General features: G+C 37.2%; 1 protein-coding gene across 4 annotated transcripts in view; it reads right to left on the minus strand.

The window, feature by feature from the left end:
* Positions 1-23,245, minus strand: part of arhgef18b (rho/rac guanine nucleotide exchange factor (GEF) 18b) — a 128,716-nt gene that overhangs the window by 49,485 nt on the left and 55,986 nt on the right. The window lies entirely within an intron of this gene.

Raw genomic sequence — 23,245 nt, forward strand, 5'->3', positions numbered from 1 at the left:
TAACGGCAAGTTATAATGGGAACAGTTACGATACTTGCAATATGGAAACAAATCACTTAATCCTCAAATTCTAGGTTTGAATGATCGAAATGAACTAAAATGCTCTGAAAACATCAGCATGCTAATGTTAGCATGACATTTATTTACAAGTATAAAAGCCATGATTTTTAGGTTCATACGAATAAAATGAGCAAAAATGCTGGCCTAATAAAGCGTTAGCATGCTAGTGTCGACATGATGGCAGAGGAAAAGTTAGTATTCTTCTTTGATGACGCCATTTACCAAAAGCCATGATTTTAGGTTTATACAAATTAAAAAAAGCAAAAATTCGAGCATAAAACTTGAACATGCTCACTTCCACAATATCTGGTATCAACCACCAACATAGTGGGTTTTAAGAATAGACTGAGAGGACACATATTGCGGAAAGAAATTATTCTAGATCAGGGGTCACCAACGCGGTGCCCGAGGGCACCAGGTCGCCCGTAAGGACCCGGTGAGTCGCCCGCTGGCCTGTTCTAAAAAGAGCTCAAATAGCAGCACTTACCAGTGAGCTGCCTCTATTTTTTTAAGTTGTATTTATTTACTAGCAAGCTGGTCTCGCTTTGCACGACATTTTTAATTCTAAGAGAGACAAAACTCCAATCGAATTTGAAAATCCAAGAAAATATTTTAAAGACTTGGTCTTCACTTGTTTAAATAAATTAATTTATTTTTTTACTTTGCTTCTTAAAACTTTCAGAAAGACAATTTTAGAGAAAAAAAACAACCTTAAAAATGATTTTAGGGTTTTTAAACACATATACCTTTTTACCACTTAAATTCCTTCCTCTTCTTTTCTGACAATTTTAATCAATGTTCAAGTAAATTACATTTTTTTATTGTAAAGAATAATAAATACATTTTAATTTAATTCTTCATTTTAGCTACTGTTTTCTCGACAAAGAATGTTTGGGAAATATTTCTTCAAACTTATGATTAAAATTCAAAAAAAAATTCTGGCAAATCTAAAAAATCTTTAGAATCAAATTTAAATCTTATTTCAAAGTGTTTTGATTTTTTTTTTTTTTTTTTTGTTCTGGAAAATCTAAAAGAAATAATGATTTGTCTTTGTTAGAAATATAGCTTGGTCCAATTTGTTATATATTCTAACAAAGTGCAGATTGGATTTTAATCTTTTTAAAACATCCATCCATTTACTACCGCTTATTCCCCTTTGGGGTCGCTGGTGCCTATCTCAGCTACAATCGGGCAGAAGGCGGCGTACACCCTGGACAAGTCGCCACCTCATCGCAGCTTTTTAAAACATGTCATCTAAATTCTGAAATTAATCTTAATCAGGAAAAATTACTAAAGATGTTCCATAAATTATTATTTTTTAGTTTTTTCAAAAAAATTCGAAATAGCTAGTTTTTCTCTTCTTTTTTTGGTTGAAAATTGATTTTTAAAGAGTCGAAATTGAAGATGAACTATGTTTCAGATTTAAATTTTCATTTTTTTCCTGTTTTCTCCTCTTTTAAACCGTTCAATTAAGTGTTTTTTTCATCATTTATTCTCGACAAAAAACCTTCCGTAAAAGGAACAAAAATGTACGACGGAATGACAGACAGAAATACCCATTTTATGTATATATATATATATACATATATATATATATATATATATATATATATATATATATATATATATATATATATATATATATACATACATATATATATATATATACATATATATATACATATATATATACATATATGTGTATATATACATACATATATGTATATATACATACATATAAATATATATGTATGTACATATACATATACATACATACATATATATATACACATACATATATATATACATATACATATATATACATATATATACATATACATACATATATATATATATATATACATACATATACACATATACATATATATATACACATATATATATACACATACATATATATATATATACACATATACATATACACATATATACATATACATATACACATATATACATATACATATACACATATATACATATACATATATATATATATATATATATATATATATATATATATATATATATATATATATTACAGGAAAAAGTTTGGCCATTTCAAAGAGTTTTATTTATTTTCATAACTATTTACATTGTAGATTGTCACGGAAGGCATCAAAACTATGACACATGTGAATTGAAAACAATTTCAGGTGACTACCTCTCGAAGCTGATCCAGAGAATGCCAAGCATGTACAAAGCAGTAATCAGAGCAAAGGGTGGCTATTTTGAAGAAACTAAAATATAAAACATGTTTTCAGTTATTTCAACTTTTTTTGTTAAGTACTTAACTCCACGTGTTCATTCATAGTTTTGATGTGACAATTTACAATGTAAATAGTCATGAAAATAAAGAAAACACATTGAATGAGGTGTGTCCAAACTTTGTGTGTGTATATATGTATGTATGTATATATATATATATATATATGTATATATATATATATATATATATATATATCCTATTAGTTGTGCACTATTGACTAGTGATGCACGGAAAATTTGGCTGACAGAAAAAGACTTTGATCACTGAAAACAGAGTTGTCAACATCAGAAGTCGTGATGTAAACAAGACGCACGCAATTGCCTGAAGCGTGCCCAGCATGTCTTCAACGTGGACGTAATTTTAATATATCCCATCTCCAAAATGTGCACATACTAAGAGCAGTGCCGTGAGATACAGTCTGGTGTGCCGTAGGAGAATATGTGATTTCACCTATTTGGGTTAAAAATATTTTTTGCAAACCAGTAATAATAATCTGCAAGTGTGCCGTTGTTGAGTGTCGGTGCTGTCTAGACCTCGGCAGAGTAACCGTGTTGTACTCTTCCATATCAGGTGGCAGCAAGTAGCTAATTGCTTTGTAAATGGTTTGTCGTGATCACAATGTGCAAGTAAAAAGGTCTCTAAAGCTAAAACCAAAAATAAATTAAAAAAAGGCGAGTGCTGTTAAGAAAAGGCGTTGAAGCTTAGGGAAGGCAATGCAAAACAAAACTAAAACCGAACTGGTTGCAAAGTAAACAAAAACAGAATGCTGGACGACAGCAAAGACTTACAGCGTGTGGCGCAGACAGCGTCCACAAAGTACATCCGTACATGAGATGACAATCAACGATGTCCCCGCAAAGAAGGATAGCGACAACTTAAATAGCCTTGATTGCTAAAACAAAACAGGTGCGGGGAATAGCGCTCAAAGAATCTCCTCTCTGGTCAACAAAAGCACCTTGAGGATTCTAGCGGGAACTCTCATTCAACCCTTCTTCGATTACGTTTGCACCTCCTGGTACCCCAGCACCTCCAAAACCCTCAAATCTACACTCCAAACATCCCAGGATAAGATAGTCCGGTTACTTTTAGACCTCCACCCCAGATCACACCTCAATCCAACCCACTTCTCCAAAGTGGGCTGGCTCAGGGTGGAGGACAGAGTCAAACAACTTGCACTGAGCCTAGTCTATAAAATCCGCTACACCTCCCTGATACCGAAGTACATGTCAAACTACTTCCTTAACGTAAATGACCACCATAACCACAACACCAGGGGGGGCTCCACAAACCACGTCAAACCCAGATTCCGATCTAACAAAGGTCTTAACTCATTCTCTTTCTATGCCACATCAATGTGGAATGCACTCCCAGCAGGTATAAAAGTAAGTGCATCTCTATATTCCTTCAAAAGCGCTCTAAAACAACACCTCCAGGCAACTTCAACACTTTACTAATACCCTCCTCCATTCACATCCCATCTCCCCGTATTAAACAACTAAAATGTACTTCTAATGTATATACTTGTTCTTATGCTATCTGAACTCACTATGTTCTCTGCTGGCTGTACATATCCTACTAAATAAGACCTACACTGTTTCAATGTCCACATTTCTCTGTTGATGCAATTGTTGATGACTGAAGTTCTGATATCAACCAAAGCTCCTCATCCCACCCCCCGGATTGTAAATAATGTCAATAATTCAATGGACATACTATGATGATTAACTTGTGTGATGACTGTATTATGTTGATAGTATATATTTGTACCATGAATTGATTAACGTGGACCCCGACTTAAACGAGTTGAAAAACGTATTCGGGTGTTACCATTTAGTGGTCAATTGTACGGAATATGTACTGTACTGTGCAATCTACTAATAAAAGTATCAATCAATCAATCAAAACCATGAAACTGCTACAGGAAAATACCAACTAAACAGGAAAAGCCACCAAAATAGGAGCACAAGACAAGAACTAAAACACTACACACAGGAAAACACCAAACAACTCCAAATAAGTGATGTGACAGTACTTTGAGACAAGAGCTATAGTCATGCATGGTTGGTTATGGTTTGAATTCTTATCCAACACTTGCGAGAACAACTTTTTAATTGTCAATATCAGCTGAAGAGTTTAATTTTTTAATGTTTTCTGCTGGTGGTGTGCCTCTGCATTTCTTCAATGAAAAAATGTGCCTTGGCTCAAAAAAGGTTGAAAAACACTGCTAAGAGAAAATAGTGATAAGGGACAGACGTAGAGTCTCTAAACATGAGTAGTCTATAACAACACCAGAAAAAGATGCTAATTTGTTGCTAGTTGTTTTTAATAGAGAAAAGGTCACTAAAATTCGAGACACTAGAAAACTTCTATGAAAAGTACATAGTACAGTAAGCAGCAACAATTGAAAATATAGTAAACCAATATTCTAAAAATATACAGTACAGGCCAAAATTCTGGACACACCTTCTCATTCAATGCCTTTTCTTTATTGTCATGACTATTTACATTGTAGATTGTCACATCAAAACTATGAATGAACAGGTGGAGTTATGTACTCCACAAAAAAAGGGGAAATAACTGAAAACATTTTTTATTGAGTGTAATGTTCTTTATTTTATTCATATTGTAATTTCTTCAAAATAGCCACCCTTTGCTACAATGAATTGATTAACGTGGACCCCGACTTAAACAAGTTGAAAAACTTATTGGGGTGTTACCATTTAGTGGTCAATTGTACGGAATATGTACTGTACTGTGCAATCTACTAATAAAAGTGTCAATCAATCAATCAAAATTGCTCTAATGACTGCTTTGCACACACTTGGCATTCTCTTGATGAGCTTCAAGCACACCTGTGAAGTGAAAACCATTTCAGGTGACTACCTCTTAAAGCTCATCCAGAGGATGCAAAGAGTGTGCATAGTTTTTAATCATATTTGTTTTTATATTGTTTTTATTGGTTTTATATTTATTTATTTATTGTTTTTATTCAGTCATTGGTGAAGCATTATATATATATATATATATATATATATATATATATATATATATATATATATACACTTTTTTATTTTATTTTATTTTTATTTTTTTATTTATTTATTTATTTATTTTTTTTACAATTGTTTTTAACATGGCTGTGCAGCACTTTGGAAACGTTATTGTTGTTTAAATGTGCTATATAAATAAAGTTGATTGGATTGAAAGTAGTCACCAGAGCAAAGGGTGGCTATTTTGAAGAAACTAGAATATAAAACAAGTTTGAATTTTTTTCCCCCTTTTCTTTTAAGTACCTAACTCCACATGTGTTCATTCATAGTTTTGATGTGACAATCTTCAATGTAAATAGTTGTGACAATAAAAAAAAAACATATTGAAAAAGAAGGTGTGTTCAAACATTTGGCCTCTATTGTATGTTAATACTAGAGATGTCCGATAATATCGGACTGCCGATATTATCGGCCGATAAATGCTTTAAAATGTAATGTCGGAAATTATCGGTATCTGTTTCAAAAAGTAAAATGTATGACTTTTTAAAACGCCGCTGTGTACGCGGACGTAGGGAGAAGTACAGAGCGCCATAAACCTTAAAGGGGAACATTCTCACAATTTCAAAAGGGTTAAAAACAGTAAAAATCAGTTCCCAGTGGCTTGTTGTATTTTTTGAAGTTTTTTTCTAAATTTTACCGGTCTCGGAATATCCCTAAATAAAGCTTTAAAGTGCCTTATTTTTGCTCTCTGCGAAGACACTGGCCATTTCCCTGTGACGTCACACAGTGCTGCCAATGTAAACAAACAATGGGAATACCACAGCAAGATATAGCGACATTAGCTCGGATTCAAACTCGGATTTCTGCGACTTAAGCAATTCAACAGATTACGCATATATTGAAACAGATGGTTGGAGTATGAAAGTATTGAAGAAGAAACTGAAGCTAATGAGCGAATAGCTATTGACGCTATTCATAGCCATAGCATGGCCGAATAGCTGCGTTAGCATCGCCGGTAAAATGTGCGGACCAAACGATCAGGACTTTCGCATCTTTTGACACTGGAGCAACTTAAATCCGTCGATTGGTGGGGTTTTTTCGCATTAAATGTGGGTGGAAGGAAACGTAATATCGTTGCAAATGCATCTACAGGTTATCCATACATCTCTGTACCATGTCTGCTTTAGCACCGCCGGTAAATAGCATGTTAGCATCGATTAGCGTAGCATGTTAGCATCGGTTAGCTGGCAGTCAACATCAACAAAACTCACCTTTGTGATTTCGTTGACTATCGTTGCAAATGCATCTGCAGGTTATCCATACATCTCTGTGTCATGTCTGCCTTAGCATCGCCGGTCAAATGTGGAGACACTCTGGCACATTCAATGGGGGTCTGGCGGCAGACACTTTGGCATCTTCGGGCCAGTGGTGCAACTTGAATCCCTCCCTGCTAGTGTTGTTACACCCTCCGACAACACACCATCGAGGCATGATGTCTCCAAGGTTCCAAAAAATAGTAAAAAAAACTGAAAATAACAGAGCCGAGACCCGGTGTTTGTAATGTGTTGAAAATGAAAATGGTGGGTGTGTTACCTCGGCGACGTCACATTCTGACGTCATCGCCTCCAGCGCGATTAACAGAAAGGCGTTTAATTTGCCAAAATTCACCCATTTAGAGTTCGGAAATCGGTTAAAAAAATAGATGGTGTTTTTTCTGCACCATCAAGTTATATATTGGCACTTACATAGGTCTGGTGATAATGTTCCCCTTTAAAGGCATGGTCTTTACGCGCCGGTCCATTCACATAATATCTACGGCTTCTCACACACACACAAGTGAATGCAAGGCATACTTGGTCAACAGCCATAGAGGTCACACTGAGGGTGGTCGTATAAACAACTTTAACACTGTTACAAATATGCGCCACACCGTAAACCCACACCAAACAAGAATGACAAACACATTTCGAGAGAACATCCGCACCGTAACACAACAGAACAAATACCCAGAACCCCTTGCAGCACTAACTCTTCTGGGACGCTTCAATATACATCCCCCCCTGGCCCCCAACTTCCCCAACTCCGTCCACCTCAACCTCCTCATGCTCTCTCAGGGAGAGCATGTCTCAAATTCCAAGCTGCTGTTTTGAGGCATGTTAAAAAAAATAATGCACTTTGTGACTTCAATAAAATATGGCATTTCTTTCCATAACTTGAGTTGATTCATTTTGGACAACCTTGTTACATTGTTTAATGCATCCAGCAGGGCATCGCAACAAAATTAGGCATTATAATGTGTTCCTTCCACGACTGTACATATTGGTATCGGTTGATATCGGAATTGGTCATTAAGAGTTGGACAATATCGGAATATCGGATAATCAATCAATGTTTACTTATATAGCCCTAAATCACTAGTGTCTCAAAGGGCTGCACAAACCACAACACGAACCACTACGACATCCTCGGTAGGCCCACATAAGGGCAAGGAAAACTCACACCCAGTGGGACATCGGTGACAATGATGACTATGAGAACCTTGGAGAGGAGGAAAGCAATGGATGTCGAGCGGGTCTAACATGATACTGTGAAAGTTCAATCCATAATGGATCCAACACAGTCGCAAGAGTCCAGTCCAAAGCGGATCCAACACAGCAGCGAGAGTCCCGTTCACAGCGGAGCCAGCAGGAAAACATCCCAAGCGATAATGGCTAATGGATAATGGATAATGGCAAAAAAGCCATTATCGGACATCTCTAAAATTAGCCTTTTTATCATCGTGGAAAATTATGCAAATTACAGCATACGACAGTCACGGGAAAACCCTTGGATCTCTAATCATTTTTTTGCCAAATAATATATTGTGAACAGGTTGCACTAAATCTCTGTATACAGATTTTAGGCCAAATCAACCATCCTTAGCATAAATATGGCATTAATCATGGCATTAATCACACTAAATGTTAAACTAGACTAGGAAACATGCAAACTGAAATAAACACAGTCCTCCACTGAACGCGGTTCATACAGTAGAGTAGCGGGATTCAAAAATGTTATTGTTATTGCCACATTAGCTGGGTGCCAAAGTCAGCATTCACAACACAATGTAAGCCACACCAGCAACTTCCACCCACAGCTGATCAGAAAGGCTTCTTCTATTCTGTAAGCGACAATGAGGACAAAACATCACCTCCAACGCACAAACACTGTATTGGAATATTTTCATTTACACTTTTAGCTGGAGAAAACAACAACTAATCCCTTGAGTTTTTACCACATGTATCACTGAAAAACCCTCCCACTTGTCTGGTAACTTATGAAGCGTTTCTGGCAAGGTTGAAGGAAAAGCTAACAGCAACTGGCTTCTGAATATAAACATCAGCGGCAGAGTCATGACCCGCTTTTTTTAACATTGGTTCAGTATTACTCACCCGGCACATTATGTCAAGTAAATCATAAATGTAGCTCAGCAGAAACAACCGCCTGTACAGCGCCAGACCACACTCAGGCGTCAAGATCTTTACCTGCATCAGAGGATTTGAACAGTCTCCCAACAAACGTATGAGAAACACAGCCGCGGTCGTTCTGCATGTTACTCCATAAAAAACGAGCTCGGTCGAAACAAAGTTGTCCAACAGGGCAGCGGTCTTACCTTCAATAAAAACTGAAACACCCTGATGAGGTCAGCCCGAGGCAATCATTGCTCGGGCCAGGAAAAAAAAAAAGATAAGACCTCGACAGTTAAGCAGATCTGCACACAAACAAAAAAGATAATTTCATCGTCATGGCCAAAATAGCCCAAACGCAAGCTAAATCCTTTTAGGAAACAGAGGTGATGGTACTCCAACTGTAATGACCAGAATTCTGCTTGCTGGAGGTAAAATATTAGCCAAGGATAAACAAGGACACCGTGTTTTTCTGTTTGCTGATATCACGGCTCTTATCAGCACTCGGACCACCTCGCATGCAGGGAGATGCCCATGTCGGACGTATAGCAGGTCCACGGCAAAAAAAAACAACAAAAAGAAGTATGTCGGATTGGAATATAAACAAAACAGACATGTTGGAGTACTGTGAATGCACTGTTTCTACAAGCGGAGTAGCTGTCGAATTACTAGGGTTTTTTGGGGGGGAAATATATGGAGTTACAGGGAAAAAGTACAAAAGTTTCGATAAAAAGAAAAGTCACAACACTGTAGGAGTTAAGTCGGCAAGAAAGTCGCAATAAGAGGAGAAACAGTCACAAACAAGGTCGTAACTATAACCTAGTAGGGGTGCATAGAAAAATCGATTCACATCCGAATCGCAAATATATATATATATGTATATATATTAGGGATGCACCGAAATGAAAATTTGTGGCCGAAGCCGAATAAAATTTAAACGCTTGGCCGAAGGCCGAATACCGAATAATGAATGCAGTTTTTCACAATTTTTTATATATTGCATAAATAGCCTAGAATAAATATTTAGACATGTTTTTCAAATAAAGTATTTTTTATTGAATATTGACATTTTTTTAATATTCCAGTAGCCTTTACTTTTCAAAAAAAGCACAAAGTTTTTCATTTATATTAGGCCTTCAAACAAAACATTCATTCCAAAAAAAAAAAAGTGCATTAAAGTGGATAAACCCACAACAAATGATTTGTCCTTTTGGCAAAAGTCTGCTTAGCCACAGTAGATATGCTAATAATGTAAACAGAAGGCTCAAGTAAATCTCAATTAAGTGTGTGCTTGTAACCTCATACACTTATACAGGTAGCCTACACAACAGGCTAATAATGTAAACAGAGGCCCCACTAAATCTCAATAAGTGTGTGCTTATAACCTCATACATTTATACAGGTACACAACATATCCCAACGTCACTGCACGTTGGTTGATTGCGTCACCGCGTCAAAAAATTGCGTCACACGCCACTATTCGGCCTTGTTTTTAACTCAATCCACCGAAGGCCGAATGTGGCTTTTTTTGCCATATTCTACCGAATATATTCGGTTACCGATTAATCGGTGCATCCCTAATATATATATATATATATATAAATATATATATATATATATATATACATACATTTATATTTATATTTATATTAGGGGTGTGGGGAAAAATCTATACAAATTTGAATCGCGATTCTGACGTTGTGCGATTCAGAATCGATTCTAATTTTTTTTAAATCTATTTTATTTTTTTTAAATCAATCCAACAAAACAGTACACAGCAGTACCATAACAATGCAATCCAATTCCAAAACCAAACCTGACCCAGCAACACTCAGAACTGGAATAAACAGAGCAATTGAGAGGAGACACAAACACGACACAGAACAAACCAAAAGTATTGAAACAAAAATGAATATTATCTACAACAGTATCAATATTAGTTATAATTTCAGCATAGCAGTGATTAAAAATCCCTCATTAGACATTTAAAATAAATAATAAAAAGAACAATAGTGTCACAGTGGCTTACACTTGCATCGCATCTCATAAGCTTGACAACACACTGTGTCCAATGTTTTCACAAAGATAAAATAAGTCATATTTTTGGTTCGTTTAATAGTTAAAACAATTTTACATTATTGCAATCAGTTGATAAAACATTGTCCTTTACAATTATAAAAGCTTTTTAAAAAAATCCACTACTCTGCTTGCATGTCAGCAGACTGGGGTAAATCCTGCTGAAATCCTATGTATTGGATGAATAGAGAATCCTTTTAAATAGGGAAAAAATCGTTTTTGAATCGAATCGTGACCCCAAGAATCGATATTGAAACGAATCGTGGGACACCCAAAGATTCGCAGCCCTAATATATATATATATATATATATATATGTATATATATATACACCGTATTTTTCGGATTATAAGTAAAAGTTTTTTTCATAGTTTGGCCGAGGGTGCGACTTATACTCTGGAGCGACTTATGTGTGAAATTATTAACACATTACTGTAAAATATCAAATATTAATATTTATCTCATTCACGTAAGAGAGTAGGCGTACATCAGCAATTGTCACACAGACACACGTCACGCAATAACAATTAGGCAGTTGGCGGATCATGGCAGAAGTGCACTGTGGAAAAAAAGATGCTACCTGATACTACTTCCTTACCTATGAAAATTGATCATTTCAACATTGGTGGTCACTTATAAAAACTGAGAAGGTCTGAACAAAAATGGCATCGAAAAGGAAGTAATGCTGGAAGTAATGAAAAATGCAGCATAAAACGACAATCGAGCAGCAGAAAGGAAGTTGGGAGCAAGCGAGAAACTTGTAAGGGACTGGCGAAAAATTTCCCCCCAAAAATGCGACTTATACTCTAGTGCGACTTATATATGTTTTTTCACTTCTTTATTATGGTGCGAAATATACTCCTGAGCGACTCATAATCCGAAAAATACGGTATGTATTATTATATTTGAGGTTTCTGTGGTGTATCCGTTATACAGTGCTCAATACCGGGTTAGAGCGTTAGGTCAGGAAAAAACACAGAGGCTATGTCATCCCATATAAAATGTTATATATCAGGGAAACCTGCGAAACAGACTTGTAGGGATGATATAGTCTCTGTGTTTTTTCCTAACCTAACGTAGATAAATGTGTGTATGTTTGTATGTGTGTGTATATATATATATATATATATATATATATATATATATATATATATTTTAGGGGTGTAACGGTACACAAAAATTTCAGTTCGGTACGAAACAGGCTTGTAGGGATGATATCGTCTCTGTGTTTTTTCCTAACCTAACGTAATAAATGTGTGTATGTTTGTGTGTATATATATATATATATATATATATATATATATATATATATATATATTTTAGGGGTGTAACGGTACACAAAAATTTCGGTTCGGTACGTACCCCGGTTCAGAGGTCACGGTTCGGTTCATTTTCGGTACAGTAAGAAAAAAAACACAATATAAATTTTTGGATTACTTATTTAACACATTTGCTAAATCTTCCACCAAAAATAATTTTCTTAGTGGAATATTTCATGTGAAGTAATCGGAAACTTGGATAGGTCAATAATTCATAATAACATTGATTTTGATTCATTATTATGTTTTAAACAATGACAGTTTGAAAAAAAAAAAAACAGCTTCGTTTTATTAGTCAACGTTGCAAGTTTTTGAAAATTACATTTAGCCTTTAAGATTTTTTATTTCACTTTTATTTATGTTTTTGTTTATTTTAATAGTTTTTTTAGAATGTGCCGTGGGCCTTTAAAACATTAGCTGTGTGCCGCAAATGGCCTCCGGGGCACACTTTTGAAACCCCTGCTATAGATAATAAAAATTTAAATCTGATTAATCAAAGGATAGCGACGCATGCGCATTTATCATAACTCTCTCGCTCTCTCTGTCTCTGCCCCGCCCTCACAAATGTTAACGCTGTGTGCACCACTTTTTTTTTTTTTTTAACCCCTTCTTAACCCTGAACGTACATTGAAAATACATACAACCGTAACTTAAAACGCCGGACATTCGAGGTATTTAAGAAACTCCACCTGCACAGCCCCGCAAAGAGGACGTATCCCGTGAAAAGAGGAGGTGTGGTCAGTCTATGATAGCCCAGTCTTTGCTAGCATGCCGTGTGTTGTTGTTTTTTTGATTGATTGAAACTTGTATTAGTAGATTGCACAGTACAGTACATATTCCGTACAAGTGACCACTAAATGGTAACACCCCAATAAGTTTTTCAACTTGTTTAAGTCGGGATCCATGTAAATTAATTCGTGTGCATTGTTTACACAACGTTCGGTGCCCTACTTAATATGTCCGTGTCGTTCGGTTCACCTGCGAACCGAACCGAAACCTCCGTACCGAAATGGTTCAACACAAATACACGTACCGTTACACCCCTAGTATATATACATACATTTTATATTTTTATATATATATATATATATATATATATATATATACACATACACATACACATACACACACACTCACACACATAGTACAGACCAAAAGTTTGTGAAAAAATATATATAAATAAAATATGAGCTTCAAGAGGTAGTCACCTGAAATGGTTTTCACTTCACAGGTGTGCTTGAAGCTAATCGAGAGAATGCAAAGAGTGTGCAAAGCACTCATCAGAGCAGCAGAGGGTGGCTATTTTGAAGAAACTAGAATATAAAACATGTTTTCAGTTATTTCATCTCTTTTTGTTAAGTACATAACTCCACATGTGTTCATTCATAGTGTGTCATGGTTTCGATGCCTTCAGTGACAATCTACAATGTAAATAGTCATGAAAATAAAGAAAAAGCATTGAATGAGAAGGTTTGTCCACACTTTTGGCTTGTAATGTAATTTTTTTATTTTTTTACAAGAATATAAAAAAAACGTTTTTATGCCATCTTCGTGCAACCAGAAGGAGCTTTTCTTACAACTATCCTCTTTTGAAAAAGTTATTAAATCGTAATTAGTATACCAAATAATACATTGACTCAAATTGTATTCACACCCCTAGTGACATTATTCTGATATCATTATGACATAGCAGGCTAACATAAAAAAATTAGGCATGCACCATAATTATCGGTATAATCCCGACACCATATAAGATAGCTAGATAATCAATAATAACAAACAAAATCTCCAATGAGGCTATAAGTGGGTTAAGGTGAACTAATCAAGCGCTCCTTTTCTATTCTGTGCAACAAGCCTGTCGTAAACTCCCCTGAGCTCAATGTAAACAAACACGGCGTCGACCTTGTAGGACTTTGTCACCGTTTCAGAGGAAGACTTTTCGCCTGCTATTAGTTTTGCTAACATTCTGCGAGGAGGGAAAGAACATGGCGCTTCAACACATCGAACCTTATCAGCCATCTGGCTACGATGATGTTTGGAAAGACTACAAAGTAAATATGTATAAGTTATCGGTTATTAGTATAAAGAAATAAACTGCGCAATCCTAAAAAGAATATGAATAAATAAGCGCCGGATTAGAATGTAAACAAGTAAAACGACAAAGGCAAAGGAAGGAGTATTAGTAACTTATAAATATAAATGATACAAGAATAAAGTTGTGTTATTATAAGGATATAGAAGCATAAAGCCAAGAATAAAGCCTAACTTAAGGAGGTAATGTCCGCAGGAACCTACCACATAGCGAAGGAGATACACTATTTGATTTCTTATTATGCAGCTCATTTTTATTTGACACTTATTGAAATATCTTGTGTGACATCATGCACAAAAGTGCACTTCATTTGTTTTAAACTATGTCATCTTAGTGACATCATACACAAAAGTGCACGAACAGCTTGTTTTAAAATGTCTCTTTACAATCTTGCACTTTCTGTTTTGGAAATGACATGAATGTTTGTGCCACTACTTAATAACTGTTTCATAAATACACTTTTAGTTGCGCTTTCCCTCCCCGCATAAAAGTTTAAAATGAGCATATATTAATGGAATATGAAGGAGAATGTTTTTATGTAGACACATAGAATCATCATACTGCTGTGATTATATGCATCAAGTGTTCATTCAAGGCTGAGGCAAAATATGGAGATATATATGGTGTATCGTGACATGGCCTAAAAATATCCAGATATTAATAAAAGTGTCAGGCTTGTCCATGTTTTAGTTTTCCCTCTGCATTTGTCTTCGTTTCCTCTGTGTCTGTGTAGTGTTTCCTGTCAGCGCTCTTATTTTGTCTGTTTCCTGTGTTTCTCCCTGGGCGCTGTTTCGCCTCAGATGCGGCTGATTGGCACCTGGCCACACCTGGTGTCAATCAGCCCGCTCCTATTTGTGCCTGCTTTGTTCCTCCAGTCAGTGCTGGATTATTGTCATGTATTGCATGTCGCTTCTGTATTGTATTGTCGCTCCTGTTGTGTCGTTGCAGTGTAGCGGTAAGCTATAATTTGTTAGATGTGTGTAGCTTACTGTTTTTTGGTTCCCTGCTTCCTATTTTGTCTTCGTACAACACGTAGTGAAGTGAATTATATTTATATAGCGCTTTTCTCAAGTGACTCAAAGCGCCTTACATAGTGAAACCCAATATCTAAGTTACATTTAAACCAGTGTGGGTGGCACTGGGAGCAGGTGGGTAAAGTGTCTTGCCCAAGGACACAACGGCAGTGACTAGGATGGCTGAAGCGGGTATTGAACCTGCAACCCTCAAGTGGCTGGCACGGCCACTCTACCAACCGAGCTATACCGCCGTAACGACTTCTGTTCCCTGTTCTGTTTATGCTAGCCTCCATGCTAAGCCTTTTGCTTTTGTTAGCTTCCATGCTAAGCTCGTTTTGTTTGTTTTCCGCCTCTCGCGCACTTTTTGTTGTACCCCTTTTGTTTGTTCTTGTTTAGTTTTAATTAAATCGTGTTTTCTTATTCAATGCCTGCCTCCATCTCTGCATTTTGGGGGTTTGTCACCAACTAACTCTGACAAAAAGGTCATATCGCCCGGCCCTACTTTGTATAGTTCAAGACTTACGGTCATTTGAAAACATCACTGCACGTCATATTAGCAGCTACACTTTCCATCTTAAAGATCTAAAAAAATTATTTGGGATTGTCCGGCGGGCCAGATTGAAAAGCTCAACGCGCCGCATGCTGCCCCCGGCCCTTCATTTGCCCAGGTCTGATCTGGACGGACACTCTTTGATACAGCCTACTGTGCAGGTATACCTAATGTTGAGTCCAATGAGGACATGTTTGCCGACAGCCATGCAGACCAGTTGACTTTTTCCCTCCCAACAGGTTTATTGTGTTAAGCAATCTGTTCTATTTCACAATCAAAATGTCACTAAGTCACAGTAAAACCAAAAACGTGGGCTAACTTTATACCATCAGAAGGCTATAAAAGACTACTGTAGTGTGCAGAACACTTCTCGCTAAATTAACCCAAATGGACAAAGTTTGCGATAAAGAAAACGTTAGAGCACAATATTCTCATTAAACTAATATTTCACAACTCAGACTGCTGCAGGCAGTAAACGTATTTGAAGCTCTTAAACGCATCAAACAGAACTAATGAAATCCCCAGCTGCAACAGGACTTTGTTGTGCCGAGAGAGAAGAGAGAATGTGTTGCCTTGCCTTATCTTTATTGGCAACAGTGGGCTGAGCAGCGTAGCAGATAAGAAGGGATGGTCTCTTCCTAGGAAACATTTGCACATTCAACCAGCTGTCTGTCTTGTCTTCAGGCCGCTGACCTATTTTTTCTCATCTTTGAAAATCTTCTTGCCTGATTTGATTCATGCTTTGATTGCACTCAACATCTACACGCTGTTTCCTTCAAGGAATTACAAACAGTTTTGACTTATGGCATCTCCACAAAGTATTCTTTAGCCAGGAATATAGTTACCGTATTTCCTTGAATTGCCGCCGGGTATATAGTATGCGCCTGTCTAGAATTACTGCCGGGTCAAACTCGTTTTGCAAAATAATTAGCGCATGCTTAGCATTACCGCCGGCTCAGGATTAACGCTGGGTCAAACTCGTTTCGCAAAATATTATTTTTATTAGCGCATGTCTAGAATTTCCGCCGGGTGAAACTTGTTTCGCAAAATAATTAGCATATGCCTAGAATTTCCACCGGGTCAAACTCGTCGCGTCACGCGTGACACTTTACCTGTCATCATTTTCTAAATGGAGGAGGTTGATTTCAATCATTTGAAATCGCATAAAGGCAAAAAGATTAAGAGCTATTCAGTAGGATTTAAGGTCCAAGCTATTGAATATGCTAAAAAGAACAGTAAGCAGCTATGTTTTATTAATATACCGTAGCTGCGTGTGTCGAATATGAGTCATAAATAACTAACCTGGAAACATTTCCTGACATATATTGAATCATAACTTATAGACATTTAAAAAATAAATTGCCATATCTTTTTTGTAAATGTATTCCTGTTTATTATTGTTATTATTTTTTTGTATTGATCTCGCGATAGTATTGCTTTTTTCTGTCACTTTTGATATGGTTTTGTCACGGTTTACTTGCTTTTTTTTTGTGACTTTTTATTTTGTATTTTTTTTGCATCCGATCAAGCCCTGTGACTTTCTTCTTCTTTTTGAAGTGTGAACAGTGGAGAGATCCTCGGGAGGTGATCTTGTGATCACTTCCTGAGGATCCTTGATGCCGAGGATTATTCATCAACCTTGCTATGGTCTGGATAGTCTGCTGATCCTGAGCCAGAGCGGGATGGATGGATATATATATATAATATCTGGGTATTTTTTCTAATAAGGTCTATACTGTAAACCTTGAGATGTTAACTTTCAAGTGCACCTCTCTCCACAAGTGTGTGTATGAGTGGATGTGTGCCTGTATGAAAGGTTAGTGTGAGGGTTTTTTTTTTGATTGATTGATTGATTGAAACTTTTATTAGTAGATTGCACAGTTCAGTACATATTCCGTACAATTGACCACTAAATGATAACACCCGAATAGGTTTTTCAATTTGTTTAAGTCGGGGTCCACGTTTATTAATTCATGGTACAAATATATACTATCAGCGTAACACAGTCATCACACAGGTTAATCATCATAGTATGTACTGTACATTGAATTATTTACATTATTTACAATCCGGGGGGTGGGATGAGGAGCTTTAATTGATATCAGAACTTCAGTCATCAACAATTGCATCAACAGAGAAATGTGGACATTGAAACAGTGTAGGTCTTATTTAGTAAGATATGTACAGCCAGCAGAGAACATAGTGAGTTCAGATAGCATAAGAACAAGTATATACATTAGAAATACATTTGATTATTTACATTAGGTTATTTACAATCTGGGGAGATGGGATGTGAATGGAGGAGGGTATTAGTAAAGTGTTGAAGTTGCCTGGAGGTGTTGTTTTAGAGCGCTTTTGAAGGAATATAGAGATGCACTTACTTTTATACCTGTTGGGAGTGCATTCCACATTGAAGTGGCATAGAAAGAGAATGAGTTAAGACCTTTGTTAGATCGGAATCTGGGTTTAATGTGGTTTGTGGAGCTCCCCCAGGTGTTGTGGTTATGGCGGTCATTAACGTTAAGGAAGTAGTTGGACATGTACTTCGGTATCAGGGAGGTGTGGCGGATTTTATAGACTAGGCTCAGTGCAAGTTGTTTGACTCTGTCCTCCACCCTGAGCCAGCCCACTTTGGAGAAGTGGGTTGGAGGGAGGTGTGATCTGGGCTGGAAGTCTAAAAGTAACCGGACTAGCTTGTTCAGGAGGTGCAAGTGTAATCGAAAAAGGGTTGAATGAGAGTTCCCGCTAGAATCTTCAAGGTGCTTTTGTTGACCAGATAGGAGATTCTGTAGAGGAATCTTGTTCTTGGGTTGACCTTTTTGATTACCTTGGTTGCCATTTTATCACAGGAAATATTAGCCTCTAGAATGGAACCTAGGTAGGTGATCTCATCGTTCCTGGTGATAACAATGTCACCCACTTTTATAGTGAAGTCACTGACTTTCTTAAAGTTGATGTGGGACCCGAATAGGATGGATGAGGAAAGTATGACTGTCAAATGGGATTTTAACTGTAAAATTCAATAAAATATATTTGCAGAAAAAATAAAAACTACACCACCATGATACAAATGGTGACAGTTTGACCCTGTAACAGATGTTTCCATTATTTTAAATGGCAAAAAGTTATCGTATACATGCACAAATTGTCCTGGAGTGCAGTGCACTTCATCAAATACCTGACAAATCAGGTCATCATCCATAAAGTGAAGAGTTACAAAAAACACCTCTAAATCTAACAAAAAGTTGCCATAATGCCCAAAAACCACATCCACAACCATTCAATCTTGACGTGTGCTAACAGTTCGCATGGATTAAGTACCAAGTTATAAGAGTGAGGCGTTCGGCTGCAAAACGGCTAAAAAGGTTAGCATGCTAATGTTAGTAATGCTGCCTGAAGCTGGGCCAATCAGTGGAAACGATACTGAACAGCACAGTCTGAATGTTTTGGTATCGTCTAGTGGTCAACATCCATCCATCCATTTTTCTACCGCTTATCCCTTTCGGGGGTGCTGGAGCCTATCTCAGCTGCTATTGGGCGGAAGGCGGCGTACACCCAGGACAAGTCGCAGACCAACACTACTGTAGCATTGATATTTTTATTCAATTTAGCCATTTTCATGCTTAAAAATGCTTAATTTGGGGCACCTTAGAGAAGGGGTTCTTATCGTTTTTGACCCGAATTTTCCACTACAGAGGGGACCGGGTCCTATGTAAATACTGACTCTGTGTAATCTTACTCTTAATTTTAATCATATCTAATGATTATAGATAACATACTTGCAGTTTAACAGGATAAATCTAACAATTAAAAACCTAAAAATAAGTACTAATCAAATATACTCATAAACTGATTAAAAATACATTTATGATTATAAAGTGTTAAAATTAATATTGAAGTATTATTGCTAATAAGATCCATCCATCCTTTTTCTACCGCTTATTCCTTTTGGGATCGCGGGGGTCTTTGATGCCTATCTCAGCTACAATCAGGCAGAAGGCGGTATACATCTGGACAAGTCGCCACCTCATCGCAGTACTAATAAGATATGTTTCTTAAATTATCTGTTAAAGTTCTATTTAAAATACATCTTTCCCATTTTAATTAAGAAACCTCTCTGATTTTATCTCCAGACTTCTTCTGTTTGCTTGACATTGTTATTACTGCCACAAGTGGTGGAAATCTGTATTACAACTGAGTACCCACCGCAGAAAAACAGATATTTTTTTGGTGGCCTTCTAGTTGGGGCCCAACAATGGTTAAGGAAACGATGACAAAGTCATAGAATATGCTTTGTTACCAATAACACAAAGCTAAGACAGGATTGTTGTGTTCAGATAGTTTAGCATATATTGATTAGAGTAACGTTAATGTATCAAAGTGGCCCTTGCAGTCTTCAATTTGTATGTAAGTGGACACCCCTGGTCCATGCTAAACAAGGTGTGATGGCTGAGACCCAGAACCAAAAGGAGGGTTCTGTTCTGCTCTGATAGACCTGCCAAGAACAATCACAAACATGTGACCCAGAAGGACCGCTCAGAACCCAGAAAGACAGCCAAGAATGGTCGCCCAAACATTCCACCGGGGCAGTGGAGGAGTAAAAAAAGGGCATCACCTGCTCGGACTGAGGAATGGGAAGAATTTTTGCCAGAAAACAGTTCAACATGTCATGGATTATGACAACCTGTAATCCCAAGTAAAGTATTCAATCTAATTTAGCAATGCAATAGATGGTAAACAATGTGCAGGTGCAGTGTTTATGGATCTAACACAAACATTTGACACAATTAATCATAATATCTTAATTAACAATATAGAACATTCTGAAATCAGAGGTCCTGAACTGGATAAGAAGCTGACAGGAAGCAATACGTGAAGCTAAGAAAATTGACACTAAATATAGCTTGTGGCGTACCCCAGGGATCAATACCAGAGCCAAAATTGTTTAAAGGGGAACATTATCACAATTTCAAAAGGGTTAAAAACAATAAAAATCAGTTCCCAGTGGCTTGTTGTACTTTTTGAAGTGTTTTTCAAAATTTTACCGGTATCGGAATATCCCTAAATAAAGCTTTAAAGTGCCTTATTTTCGGCTCTCTGCGAAGACACTGGCCATTTCCCTGTGACGTCACACATTGCTGCCAATGTAAACAAACAATGGGAATACCACAGCAAGATATAGCGACATTAGCTCGGATTCAAGCTCGGATTTCAGCGACTTAAGCGATTCAACAGATTACACATGTATTGAAACAGATGGTTGGAGTATGAAAATATTGAAGAAGAAACTGAAGCTATTGAGCGAATAGCTATTGACGCTATTCATAGCCATAGCATGGCCGAATAGCTGCGTTAGCATCGCCGGTAAAATGTGCGGACCAAACGATCAGGACTTTCGCATCTTTTGACACTGGAGCAACTTAAATCCGTCGATTGGTAAGTGTTTTTTTTTCGCATTAAATGTGTGTGGAAGGAAACGTAATATAGTTGCAAATGCATCTACAGGTTATCCATACATCTCTGTGCCATGTCTGCTTTAGCACCGCCGGTAAATAGCATGTTAGCATCGATTAGCATAGCATGTTAGCATCGATTAGCTGGCAGTCAACATCAACAAAACTCACCTTTGTGATTTCGTTGACTATCGTTGCAAATTTATTTGCAGGTTATCCATACATCTCTGTGCCATGTCTGCCTTAGCATCGCCGATCAAATGTGGAGACACTCTGGCACATTCAATGGGGGTCTGGCGGCAGACACTTTGGCATCTTTGGGCCAGTGGTGCAACTTGAATCCCTCCCTGTTAGTGTTGTTACACCCTCCGACAACACACCGACGAGGCATGATGTCTCCAAGGTTCCAAAAAATAGTCAAAAAAACGGAAAATAACAGAGCTGAGACCCGGTGTTTGTAATATGTTGAAAATGAAAATGGTGGGTGTGTTACCTCAGCGACGTCACATTCTGACGTCATCGCCTCCAGCGCGATTAACAGAAAGGCGTTTAATTCGCCAAAATTCACCCATTTAGAGTTCGGAAATCGGTTCAAAAAATAGATGGTCTTTTTTCTGCACCATCAAGGTATATATTGACGCTTACATAGGTCTGGTGATAATGTTCCCCTTTAAACGATAAAGGACTTCAAGTTGATATTATCTGCAGATGACATGATAGTGTTGTGTTCAGAAAAGAACACACAGAAGCTAATATAAATAACAACAGACAAAATAAACACATTAAAAAGATGGTTTGACAAAAACAGACTATCTTTGAATCTCAGTAAATCTAAAATAATGTTCATTAGTAACAGTAGAAGAGAAAGTTAAACACAAATACAAATAGACGGAGTAGATACTGAGAAGGTAAAATAAATCAAATCAAATTTGGGTGTGATAAAAGATGATAAAATGAACGTGAAATCTCATATTAAAAAAAAAATACAACATAATTGTTGGATATGACTTTAAAGCATAAGCAAGCATGCATGACTATAGCTCTTGTCTCAAAGCAGGTGTACTGTCACCACCTGTCACGTCACACTCTGACTTATTTGGACTTTTTTGCTGTTTTCCTGTGTGTAGTGTTTTACTTCTTGTCTTGCGCTCCTACTTTGGTGTCGTTTTCCCTTTTGTTGGTATTTTCCTGTAGCCGTTTCATGTCTTCCTTTGAGCGATGTTTCCCGCAACTACTCTCTTTTAGCAATCAAAAAATGCTCAGTAGTTTTTATCATTCTTTGTGGGGACAATGTTGATTGTCATATTCGGATGTACATTGTGGACCCCGTCTTTGCTCCACAGTAAGTCTTTGCTGTCGTCCAGCATTCTGTTTTTGTTTACTTTTAAGCCAGTTGACTTTTAGTTTCGTTCTGCATAGCCTTCCCTAAGCTTCAATGCCTTTTCTTAGGGGCACTCACCTTTTGTTTATTTTTGGTTTAAACATTAAGACACCTTTTGACCTGCACGCTGCCTCCCATTGTTTCCCACATCTACAAAGCAATTAGCTACCGGCTGCCACCTACTGATATGGAAGAGTATTACACGGTTACTCTGCCGAGCTTTAGCCAGCACAGACACTCAACAAAAATACATCATTTGCAGACTATAATTACTGCTTTGCAAAAAATATTTTTAACCCAAATAGGTGAAACTAGATAATCTCCCACAGCACACCAGACTGCGCCACAGTGGTTGAAAAACACTGAACTAATCAGCACCTCCATGTCCGAGTCCATGGTTCTCTTCCGGAAAAGGGTGGACAGCCATCTCCGGGTTGGGGAGGAGACCCTGCCCCAAGTAGAGGAGTTCAAGTACCTAGGAGTCTTGTTCACGAGTGAGGGAAGAGTGGATCGTGAGATCCACAGGCGGGTCGGTGCGACGTCTTCAGTAATGCAGACGTTGTACCGATCCGTCGG

The sequence above is a fragment of the Nerophis ophidion genome, linkage group LG22, assembly GCF_033978795.1.
Source record: "Nerophis ophidion isolate RoL-2023_Sa linkage group LG22, RoL_Noph_v1.0, whole genome shotgun sequence".
NCBI lineage: Eukaryota > Metazoa > Chordata > Actinopteri > Syngnathiformes > Syngnathidae > Nerophis > Nerophis ophidion.